Source organism: Stegodyphus dumicola, chromosome X2, assembly GCF_044657685.1.
Source record: "Stegodyphus dumicola isolate Sdum_Otavi_A_Nest chromosome X2, ASM4465768v1".
Taxonomy (NCBI): Eukaryota; Metazoa; Arthropoda; class Arachnida; order Araneae; family Eresidae; genus Stegodyphus; species Stegodyphus dumicola.
Genome location: NC_140781.1, coordinates 4,408,619 through 4,421,810, shown reverse-complemented (window position 1 = coordinate 4,421,810; position 13,192 = coordinate 4,408,619). Strand labels below are relative to the sequence as shown.

The window sequence follows — 13,192 nt, the reverse complement described above, 5'->3', positions numbered from 1 at the left end:
ATGGTATAAATTCATCTCTGAATACATAAATTTTAATAACACTGTATATTTTTCAGTTTTGTTGTCTTAGGTTTTAAAAATTATTTACTCCTCTGTTATCGGGATCAGATTCAGAAATGTATGTGTATGTGTATAGACACACGTATATACATACATATGCACATGCATACGTACATACATTCCTAAATCTGGTCCAAATAACCGAAGAGTACCCAAAACTGGTATCGACACATTAAATTTCCCTACTATACATGATGCAGGGAGATTTAATTGTTTAATTCTTTTTTTTTTTTTTTTTTTTTTTTTTTTTGCTTTCATTCACTAAAAATGTACACACCATTTTAAATTGCTTCACAATTTTCTTATCTCATATATTTTGCTTTCTTTTAGATTGTTTACTTATTTTGAATACAAAAAGCTGATCATACTTAGATTTTTATTATCTGCATTCAAATGTTTTTCAGCATATTTACCTTATAGTTTACATATTTGACTTCTTTAATGAATTGGCCCGCCAGCGGCCGAGCGGTAAAGTCGCTGAACACTGGTAGTTCGGTCCGAGGTTCGAATCCCGCGAACGGGCTGGCTGCATGGGCGTTTTCGTGGTTTTCCCCATGTGTAACGTGTATACGAGCCAGTTTCCCTTAGAATGTCCTCCACGAAAGGCATCCCTCCCCTTAGGCAGATAGCCCTCGTGTGCTTTGCCATAATTAAATACACCAAACACCAATCTGTAATGAATTGTCTTGTAGATTTTAAAGAATCAAACTGGATAGATATGTTCATAAACCATTTATTCGAAACTGAAAAAATGGTACTTTTTATGATACATGCTTTTTTTCTCTTATTATTACAAATGTGAAATTAGTGGGCTAAAGAACTTACTGTCTAACAAAATTTTCCCCTTCATATTTGTAATTAAAAACAAACAGCACGAGAGAAGTTTTTAAGTAATCTTCATCTTTAGCATATTTCCAAAATAATCTTTAATGGAAGAAAAAGGAATGCTTAAGTTTTCTTTCAAAGCATTTACCCCATTTCCTTGTTAGTATAGTAAACCCATTGAGAACACAATTTTGCATAAATGCATTACCTTAATTGTTTCCACTTAATTTGTCCAGTGTAAGAATTCTAATTATATGCAGTACGTTGCAGAAAATTGGCAACATTGCGATAGTTTTCTTTAATTACTGGTTTGAAAGCTCATTCATTAAAGAAGTCAAATATTACATAGAACAGCAAAACCTGAACTGTTATGTTCTCCTCTCCCTCTTTACACCAAACTCAACTCCCTTAATCCAGACAGTGTATCAAAGACTTATAAAAACATTCAAAGCTTGTTACGTCAGGCATGTTTACATCTCTGCAAATAAAGTGCTAGACGAAAGAAAGCACACTAATGGCATTTTTGGAAGCAATTCAACATAAGACACTGCATAGAAATGATTGAAATCACATAGGAATAAGTGAATTCATCAACAATTAATGTTTTCTGGCTTCTGCTCTGGCCAATGAACAATTTTAAGGGATTTCCATCGAGTGAAAATGAAGCCAAAGAAATCATACAAACTGCATAAGGAATATTCATAGAAGGAGAAATAGAAAAATTAGTCAAGAATGATAGTTCTGAAATAACAAATTAAGAACTGAATGATCTTATAACAGCAGCTGAACTGTGAAAGCATCAATAGATGGGAAGATGAAAAGCCTTTAATGTACAAGAAGTTAAACAAATTGTTAAAAAAGACACAGGAAATGTCCAATTTCATAACACAGATTGACCTAAATGAAAAAAAGAAGAAAACACTTTATTTGAGAAATTCAAAAACTGCACTCCTTACTACAATACGCTTAATAATTCGCATCAAGTTGTGATGTTGCGTGGCCCCAACTTGTCCGCAACAGTAGTAGTGACTGCTATGAACTGGAAGTTACACAAACTCGTAAGAAGGGTTTAATCCCTTTTTATTTCACTTTAGACTTACAGTTGCGTTCACTTGACGCTCACAAACTACGCCGACCCGGCGGTGTAACCAAAAATAGAAAAGTACAACTAAAAATAAATAACAGGATGCATAACTAACGAAGTCACTATCTACGAGGCTCTATAATTGTAAATATCTTAACCGCGTTCTAAGATACAGCTGAGATTCAGCAAACTTTCTGATTAAGACGTTGAAAGAATTCAACTAACTGCCGAAGTAGGCACACAGGCCGAAACGCGCGGTTCTTAAACTTCTACCAAGCAACCCTCACGCTCGTGAATCAAGAAGCACGCTTACAAACTAGTTTCCCTTCTATTTAACTCAAATTACTTCTGCTGGAAATTTGAATACTCTGCGCGTTCTACTAAAATTTACATACTCTGGCATTGGCAATTCTAGGGGAATGTAAATGCTTGACAGGAAAGATAGCTTAAAATAAATGTTAGTTAAACTAAATATAAACCCTACAAAGTATTGTCCTAAACAAAAATCATCAGCTGTTTAAAAAAATAATTGTATCATGTACATACTTATTAAGCAGTAATAGAAATTCTTTCAATTACCATTTGTTTTATCTTTGCCTTTTAATTACAGTAATATTAAGGTTTGTATTAATTATTCATGCTTTCTTAATCTGAAATATACCTAACCCGTTTTTTCCATAGAAAGTTATCTTTGCGGAACTTCATTTTGCTGTACATGCAGTGTGTTAATGACATAACCCCTGTATTTACCAAGGCTTTACTGCATACATATACAATGAACCCTCTGGAAGATTACCACCCATGGTCAATGATACTTTTTTTTTCTTTTCAGCTAGTTAGTTGTCTGAAAGAAACAATGCTCAGTACAAATATTGCCCTCAGAAATATTCAAAAATCATTTTTCAGGATTAATTTGGATTTATCAGATAATGGCAAAGCACATTAGGACTATCTGCTTAAGGACAGAGATATAATCATGGGGGACCTCTTAAGAGAAGCTGGTTGTAATCATATTACACATTTAGAAAATTACATGAAGAACTGTGCAGTTAGCAATTTTGCAGAGATTTGAACTGGATCAAACAAACAGTGGATGCTTGGATTTATAAATAGAGAAAAGTTCTTACTGTTGAGGAATAACTACCACCTACGTACCTCTTGAAACACGTAACAAAAAAGCAGGATACTTGGTTCGCATGTTCTAATTCATCTGCTTTGCATCTTAGACACAGTAACATTGCATTAAAATGTTTCAATACTTCCAACATTTCTTAGGTGGGAAATATTTTGAAACATGTTAAAAAGCGTATTTAACAATATTTGGCTTCTAAGTCACCTATAAGCTGATTTCCAGACAGAAAATGTTAGAATGATAGCAATTACATAAGTGATCCACTGTTGGTGCTTTCTGTATGAAGTAATTTTAAATTCAGCCGCTAAAAATAGCAGAATTTTTTAAATGACCCACTATGTTAAAACAACTATTGGCTTCCTATTCTTTTTCAACATATACGGGTAAAAATTAGTTTTCCTAATATATATGTTTAACAAGGTGCTGATTCAAAATTAAAATATATGTTTATTACATATTATGAAATTAACATGTTGTTATTAGATAAATTTTTACTGTCTAAAATTTTGTAGAAATAATGGATTATTAGTTGCTTTTAATTCTTTATATAGCTTTTTATGAATGATTACACGATGAGGATCTTTCCTCATTCCTCTCCTGATTTCTTAATCAGAACATCCTTTGTAATAAATAGCTCATGGGGGGGGGGTAATTCAAAATCCATTCTTCTCTAACTATGACAGGTAGCCGAAGGGGATTTTATAAATCTGAAGGGAAAAGAATATGGCAACTAACAGCTCAAGGTTAAAAAAGTGTAGACAGACATGTACAGCTAGCATAAATATTAAAATTTACGGAAATAAAATTTCAATACAGTAATACAACACACAAACTATAAACACAATTTGAATTTAGATCATTTTCCTATTCCATCACCTCAAAAAGAAAAAATCGCTGGTAATGATTTTAATCTTTTTTATTTTATATAATGTAATAGTTATTCGTTCTTTGTACTTATCACAGTTTATGTGGACCCTCCCTAAAATATATTACAGTTTTTTCCGTCATAATATGCTTCAGTTTTCCTCGCTCACTTTGTACGCTGCTGGTATTCAAAATGCAATACCATGAATGAAGCATCCAATAATCTTCCTATTAGTCTATGCTAAGTCATCTTCCTATTAGATGACTTAGCATAGACTTTGATGGAATACCTTGATAATTAATATTGCAGTTTATATGCATATCACGTTCTCCAGTAATGCTACGAAGAAGCACTAAAAAAGGAAGAGCAATAGGCTGCTTTAATTACTGGAATTTGATGTTTTGCCAGTGCTACTTTATATGGGAAGTTTCAGCATGGCACAACATTCTTTTCAGACAAATCTTATTTTTGCCTTACCACTACGATGTATCTAGTCTTACCAGTATCTTAGTCTGGTGACATTGTAATAACAGATATCATGAACCTTGCATTATGAATTGTCCTATCAGTCTATCACCTGGGGTTATAGTTTAGGGTACCATTAGCACTGTTACTCATGCCTAATGTACTACATTACAAACACCCGCAGCAGCAATCACTGCATCTTAAAATTTTGCACCCTGTTGTCTTCCCTCCCTTTCAAGGATAGCCTGCTGCTGAGTTTCAATGTGTTCACAATATTCAACAGTTTTTCATTACCTATTAGGTCATTCTGCTGCCTTGGCACAAAAAAAAAGCACAAAGGCAAAATTACAACAAAAATCTCAAATACTTAGACCACACAAACATGCAAAATGTTTACAGTCTGAGAAAATTGATCACAGAATATTTAAATTTAAAAGTAGCTCATCAAGCAGAATCTATTACGTGAAAAAAAATTCAGAGCATGATTGTAACGAACACTCTTTGAAAATGTATACACAGTGTAATATTAGAATGCAAGCATATACTTGTGAATGTATTGACTTTAGAATTCATAATAAGTTGTGCAAACACATTCATTCAGCAGTTATGTACAACAAAAGTGAAGCAGATTATTCTGGAGCAATCATTAACTTCTGAAAAGAAGGAGTACAAAATTTTGAAAAACCATACATAAACTTTACTTCAGGGAAATCAACTAATAATTTTTTCTAGTTACTAATAAATGAAATCCAAAAGTTGTGCAATGAAAATAAAAATTTGCAGACTACATTAACAGACACAAGACAATATTTCAGCAAATCATGCAACATTTAAATGCTGTTTAAAAATTATTACAGTTATCAGAAAATTGCAACACAATAAATCAAAAAAATATAAGCACTAAATTTGAATCTACAAGTAAAAGGATTATTCTACAAAAAACAAACAAAAAAAAACAAAACAAAAAAAAAAAAAAGATTTTTCTCAAAAAAATTGTAAAAAAACGAAAACGGAACGAACCTACAACAAATGAAACTGAAAAGTTCAGAGATATTTTATTAGGACAGCCTGTCATTATCAAAGGAAATGATCATGACTATTTAATACAGAAACATCCCTAATAAGTGAACTTTATTGCTGTTGTTTGATAAAGAAATTTAATTATACAAGCAAATCATTACTTTTACTGTTAACTGTTCCTGTAAGTTTCTTTCTTTCTGTTTTAATAATTTAGAACAAACTATGAAAGATTAAATGATTATTTCATGTGGCTTTAGAAATTTTAAGATGATCAAGAGCTAGGATTTATATGCTTAATTTCATCCAGGACATCTGTTTGCTAAATGAAAGTGTACTATAATTGAAGAAAATATTTGTAAATAACATCTGACTGATGTAATATGTTTTGTCAATCACACAATAACTAAGATTTTACATTTTTTTTTCATTTTTTTGCTGTAAATGTTATTTGTTGAATATTTTATATATAATAAAAATACATAATGAAAATTTTGTGCATGAGCTTTATGTTGTAGGTAATTTTGAATGCTTTATCCCAAAACTTTCTTTATTCAAATTTGTGAGAAAAGAAAAAAACTTAAAAATTAACATTTATTGATAATAATGCGTATCCAACTTTTTATTAATTTCATAGAAGAATTTTATCTAGAATGTTGAATACTTGTAAATGTATTCACAGTCATCTTCTGCCTTTTCTTTATTAACGGAAAAGCTCATTAAGCTGTTCATTTATACAATGCTCCAAAAACATCATCCTCATTACAAACAATGCATATTTTCCTATTGTTTTAAAATTGGTTAAATTATTTATAGGAATGAAATAAGCAGAACTTCACTATCTATATCCCATTTATGTTCCCCACTATATTTTGGCAGAAGGGACACTGCACGAAATCTTCAGCGTCCCACCATCAGAAGGGTACGGCACAGAGTCTAGTTTCTAGTCTGTTATGGTAAATAGAATGCTTACGATATGTTCTTTATGTATCTTTCATGACCCTCGAATAAGGTCATTAACAAGACGAATTAAAAGCAATTTAAAACTGACATTTATATTTCACATCTTTCGCTAGACGGAATTTATAACCTTCCGAATGAAGACATTTATAAACTTCTAAATCGTAAATTGGATGTTAAAGTAATAAACAGTAAATATGAGATATACATAAGTAGAAATTATAATCACTAGGTGTGAAGTGCTTGGAACATACACACATTCGTTACGAAACAGATTTTCCGATAAGAGGCACCTTTATACATTCGTCTCTTCGGCTAACGAAACCTTTAATCCAAAGCAAGACTTTCTTAGCCTATTCTTGCATAAGGTTATTTATGGAAACTTAATTCTGGATTTTTAGAATCTCTTGAAGCTCACTGAGGTACGGAAATGTTTGTACTGTCTTTTTTGTTTGTACCTGCCATTTCCATATATTCCACTTTCACGGTACACAATAACAGTTACTCCAGCAAACCAACCGTTTTCTGCAATAGTACTGCTGATTCATTTCATCGCTATTTTTGTGTCAGCGACTACGCTACCAGAGGGCGAGCATTTCGCTACAGTCGCGAATACATGGATTAAACCTAAGCATCAATGGAACACTTATTCTCCAATTGGATTTCTGTAAAATAGTATCTGTAAAAGTTAAATAAGTATGTCCATTCACCTGCCTTTTTAATATAATGGAGTACAGTTAAATATGTTTCATATAAATGGAATGATATTGCGCAGTTCAAAAAAGCCAGTTGCCTTTAAAAGAGCCGCATTCGGCCTGACGTTTTCCCACCTGACGTCTTAAGAGAGAGTATCCTGCTCCATTTTCAATATCGCGTGACAGTCTACTTTTTCGCCTCAGACGAAAGCACAAAAATTTCTGGGACTTGTAAATATTATTTTCCATTTTTACTGTACGATACTGTGTCAGATCTAGATAATGTGTAAAAGATATTGAATTTCGAAAAGATATGCCAAAATTATTAGTTGCTATTATTGCTTATCCAACAAAGACTTCATCTGTGGCCGATATACGGTGTCACCCCTGATCAACTTCTTCACTATTGAAGTATTTGCACTTTTATTACAAGTGCACAGGACTTTTCCATTTTTATGGAATTTAACGAACTTTTACAGGTACTTAGGGGATTGAAAAACATGTAGTGGTAAAGGCCTTCGGTGGGTCGAACAATTTAACGAATGATGATCTCCGATCTCCGCTACATTTTCAGTGCTTACTGAATGTACAAATCATGTATGCAGTTCAGCATTATAAACCGGACGTGAAATATTATTAGCCCTTTAACATTCAGTACACCGATCAAATATAGTCAATTTAAATTTTAAGCATTCTGGGGGTATAGAGGTTCTAGGCCGCCATCTAGCGTTAACATTCTCATTCATTGAAAACTAATGACCTAGAATTTAGAGTACATTAATTGGCTTCCTATATAAAATTTGTTCAAAGGAGTGTTCAATTACGAAGTTCATTGTCTTAATGCCTTTATCCCCACATCATCAAATATTAAATAATTTTCACATAATAAAAAAGGGAATTGAAATGTTTTATAGTTTGGCAACAGTTATGTTACTAAACAAAGAAGTTTAAATTCTGGCGTCACTTCTGTTTACTTTCTAAATTTGGTTTATTGCCTGTAATGGGTAAATCGGTAAAACAATGCTTGTCAAGCACTTTTCCTGTCTCTCCACCGTCGTGAATTTACAGTGTAATAAATGAAGCTTTTGTGTTGCATAGCTTTTATTTTCTACCAGTGCTACTTGAAAAGTATCCAGTAAGTAAAAAAAAAAAAATATATATATATATATATATATATATATATATATATTTGTTTTGTTTTAATTTGTGTTCTTTAATATTAGTTTTTACAGACCTTTTATATATTAATGGAATTGATGTGTTTTTCAAAGATTTGATTCCTAAATTCAGTATTATCTCAGCCTACTAAGTAAAATATTCAGTTTTAATATCTGCATAAAAATTTTGTCTTATTATATGCCTTTACATGTAGTTATTACTAGTAAGTAGTCTGATAATCTGGATTCATATTGTGAATATAATGTAAGCTTGAACTGGTACCATTTTCCTCTAATGATTGCATTCCCTCCCTCATTTTGATGTACAACAGTTTACGGCTTCATCTAATTGATACATCTCTGTTTCACATTTATAATCATTTAACAGTGTATAGGTATATAAAAGTGATACTCGTAATAATCAATGAGTGCTGTTACAAAAAGTAGTGTTTGTGAGATTTATTTAAATTTAGGCAAAACTCTACCTTACATTGGACCTATCAACAAAATTATTATGTGCTAATAAAAAAACAGTAAGGTTATCAGATTAAATTCATTATCCAACAAAAAATTTGCTGAAACAGTTGAGTTCCCTATGCAACAATTTAGCCTGTTATAATATGCTATTGTTAAAAGCTACTCAGTATAACTAGCACTGTATTAATAAAATGTAAATAAATGATGATGGGAAAAAATCAGCTTATTGGATGGATGATTATAGTGGCAAAACTAAAGAATGTTATCTGCATTTTGCAAAGAGATCTTTGTGCATCCTATATGAACATTTGCAGCATTTTATTCATATTTTCAAACTTGGTAGGCGAGTGCTTTATAAAGAATGGTATATGTAGGGTGCAAGGAGACGCGAGAGGTTTAAATGTTTCGAATGCATATAGGCCAGTGGTTCTCAATCTTTTGACTAATGGGTATCATCTAAACTAAAATTGAAAATCTTTAGTACCACCACTACATTTTAAAATGATTATTTATATTTTACATTGATTTAACCTTATTTGGCTGATCTTTGGAATATGGTAACTGGTAGTTTGGCGACATTTTGGAGGCGATAAAGGTTACTACCTGGGACTTTGGTTATAATGTGAGAAGTACTCAGTTCCGATTACGCATTATTTTGTGTGAGGGAAATGAGAGATCATGAGATATGTCATGTGACATTAATGGACGAATTACAGTTCTTTAATCGGAAAAGGGGGGAAATCGGGAAAAAATCTGGAAATTTTGTATTTAGCTTTATTTTGTGTTGTGTGAAACAGTGTTCGTTAATTTTTGGATCCCATGGCCCTAACTAAAGTGAATTCGAAATGGGTATTTAGTGGGATTGAAAGGGGTAGTAATAAGTGTTTTTTTAAGGTTGTGCGAGATAGAAGTAAAGATGTTTTATTAAGTTATTTATTTTACCTGGTTCCTTGCTGTGAACTATAAGTATGATTTTAAAGATCCTGAAACAGGCGCACATACGCTTGCTTTTTATTTAGTGGAGGAAATAAGAAAAGTTTATCGGACACGTAATCAAGATTCTGAAGAAGATTAGGTAAGTTAGTAGTTTTAATTATTTGAGGATATTATTTTTATGCATTGTTCTAAATGTAAGGAGTAAATAAAATAATATGGTATTATTGGAAAATTGTTATTAGCAATGATTTTTATATTTTAAGTAGTGTTTTTGAATTTAATTATATTTAATTAAATGATAGTTATTTTGTGAATTATATGTTTGTAGGAATTTGGTATACGTTTCAGTGGAAGTAAACGTGCATGGAAATAATTTAAATATTTGATACTAAGTATTTGTAACCATTTGTAATGCTTGCAGTATGAATTCGTTGGTGACGTTTATAATATAATAGATAATTTAGAGGTGAAAGTTTTTGGATATTTTATACATGGAAATGTTCATCCTTGGAAAGGGTATATACTTTTTCGCGATCAGATAATTTCATATATGTTCTTGGTACAACTCTAATATACGCCCTAATTTCACCAAATGTGGCGATATGTGTTCTGCGCTGGTTTTTGGCGCGATTGTGTGTTCTATGGCAACCCTGTTGATGTTGAAAAATCTTTCGCTGGAGCTCGTTGGTTCGCCTCTGTGTCTGAGAAGATGGGAGGGAAAGATAAAATGGTAGTTGTTGAATTGAAGTTCGGCAAAAGGAAATATGATTGTGGCTATCCTGTTGAGGGGTAGTGGGTATTTGGAAGTGTGGAAAGAGGGTCTGGGAGATTATTTTTAATGGCAGTGCATGATAGAAGTAGGGATTTGTGAGTTTATTTGTGAACCATAGTATAAATTTTCTGGATAGTGTGTCTGGCTGTTATGTAAATACGATAGTGGTTATGTGGCGGCATGTTAAAGGCGGTATGAAATTTATATTTCTGCTATTCGAAAACGCATTAATTCATGGTAAGTGCATTTTATTTTATCCTTGTTCTTATTTTGTAGAATGTTATGTTCATTGGTTCTTCGTTATTGTTGTTTTTTTAAATTGTTTGAAATTTATTTTAGTTTATTTTGTTGTTTAGTGTCTAGACTGTACAATTCGTAGATGTTTTTTAAAGTTAAAACAGAATGCTGTGTACATGGTATTATTTGAAACTACTTGTTGTTATGTTATTTTATTAAAGCGAGGAGTGCGTAGATCGTAGATTCCTTCCTTGCCTAAATTGTGCAATTCGTAGATTTTTTTTTAAGTTTAAACAGGAGGCTGTGTACATGGTATTCTTTGAAATTTATTGTTGTTATGTTAATTTATTAAAGCGAGGTGTGCGTAGATTCGTTCGATGCCTACATTGTGCAATTCATAGATGTTTTTTTAAGTTAAAACATGTCGCTGTGTACATGGATTCTTGTCAAATATTTTTGGTTAGAAACTTTACGTTTTCGCTATCTAAATTTTTTGTTTTGTTTTGGATTTTTAGCTAAATTGTGTGTTCAAAACGTAGTTTTTGCATGTGCGAAAACCGCGTTTTTGGAGACATTTTAGGCTAAAAGTTCAAAATGTAGACAAAAAATTTAGATAGTAATATGGCAGCATGAAGTTTCTCGCCAAAAATATTTGGCGAGAAATTCGGCGACTTGAGGGCGCATATCAGAGTAGTTCCATGTGCTTTTTACCGAGTTTAAAGATTCACAGAATTTTTTTGCATTTTCGTGCAAATTTTTGTAATTAATGAGAAAATAGCAGTGTAGATGGATAAAGTTAAGAGTGTGTGCAATGCCATTTTTGTGCAATTCTGGGATTTTTTTTAAGTAAAAATAAGTCGACGTGTAAATGGTTTATGTGTATGTGCTATTCTGAAAAACGCGCAAGGAGTTTGCGATTGTGCACTTTTCCCAATTTTGCAATTAATATTTGTCATGATTAAGCAGTTTTGTTACATAAAATTTCTAGCATAAGTGTAATTCGGCTAGTAGATTGTTGGAAAAAGTGTTCAGTAAATAAAAAGAAAAGAAACATGTCTTTAATTCGTGAAGACAAAATGACGGAAAAAAAAAATAAAAAAATACAGGGTTGCTGTAGCAGAGTTGGTTGCCAAATTTTCGCCAAAATATCGCCAAGTTACCATAATCCAAAGATCAACCAATTATTTTGCCATTTGCACAACCTATTGGCTATTTGTCTTATATTAAAAATTGGTTACCATTTTAATTATCAAAATTTAAGCTTGAATACTTTAATTCTGAAATTTAGTCGGAAATGTGGGCCTGTTTAAGAGAGATCAATTTTTGGAACTACTCTTATATACGCCCTCACTTGGCGAGAAACTCCACGGTGCCATATTACTATCTAAATTTTTTGTCTACATTTTGAACTTTAAGCCTAAAATGTCTCCAAAAATGCGGTTTTCGCACGTGCAAAAACCACATTTTGAACACACAATTTAAGCTAAAAATCTGAAACAAAAACAAAAAATTTAGATAGCAAAAACGTACAGTTTCTAACCAAAAATATTTGACAAGAATCCATGTACACAACGATATGTTTTAACTTAATAAATCACAGAATTGCACACTTTATCCAGCAAAGGAATCTATGAACTATGCGTGCCTAACTTAAATAAATTAACATAGCAACAATAAATTTCAAAGAAAATACCATGTACAAAGTGTTCTGTTTAAACTTAATAAGACATCTACGAATTGCACAATCTAGGCAGCGAAGGAATCTACAAACTACGCACAACTCGCTTTAATAAATTAACATAACAACAATAAATATCAAATAATACCATGCACACAACATTCTGTTTAAACTTTTAAAAAATCATCTACGAATTGCACAATCTAGGCAGCGAAGGAATCTACAAACTATCATAGACCTCCAACCTTCAGCAAACCTTGTCAGTAGTCAACGCGCGAACGACATTTTTACAACTTTGAAAATGTGCGCGTAGCGTATGTTGTAATTAACCATTCATTAATTTTAAATTAATAATTAATTGTAATCAATTTTATTACATTTAAAATCCATATACATATAAAACTGAATAATTAAAAATATACCTTGTAAATTATATGCGCATTTAATTAGAAATTTTCTTTTAACTCCTCAAGCATTCACTAATAAAAAGTACTTCAAATCACTACTAATCATAGAAAAAATCAGAAGCTATAAATCATATCTTTATTCTGGATATGATTTCTACAGGGAAATAAAATTTAAATAACCAAGAATGATACATATAAGTATTAAACAAAATACGCATAATTTATGAATGCAAAGATTTATATGTAGCATGCTTAGCAAGCTTAAGTTCTGATTTTGAGAATGTTTTTTTATAACACAGTTCTTCATTTGCCTGCATATTTATTTTTTCAATCAAAACTGCTTCAAGAGTTTTAAGACCTAAATTTGGTCGAAATTCCGTCTGATTTTTTTTAACAATAGAAAAAATTCTTTCGCAAGCTGCATT

At 31.7% G+C, this 13,192-nt stretch overlaps 1 protein-coding gene across 1 annotated transcript in view; it reads left to right on the top strand.

The window, feature by feature from the left end:
* Nucleotides 1–7,935: 7,935 nt before the first annotated feature.
* LOC118192596 (uncharacterized) overlaps nt 7,936–13,192 on the top strand; it is a 92,553-nt gene continuing 87,296 nt past the window's right edge. Inside the window, exon 1 of the mRNA XM_085809799.1 lies at nt 7,936–8,238. The gene's annotated coding sequence lies outside the window, so the exon portion shown is untranslated. The remainder of the gene's footprint in view (nt 8,239–13,192) is intronic.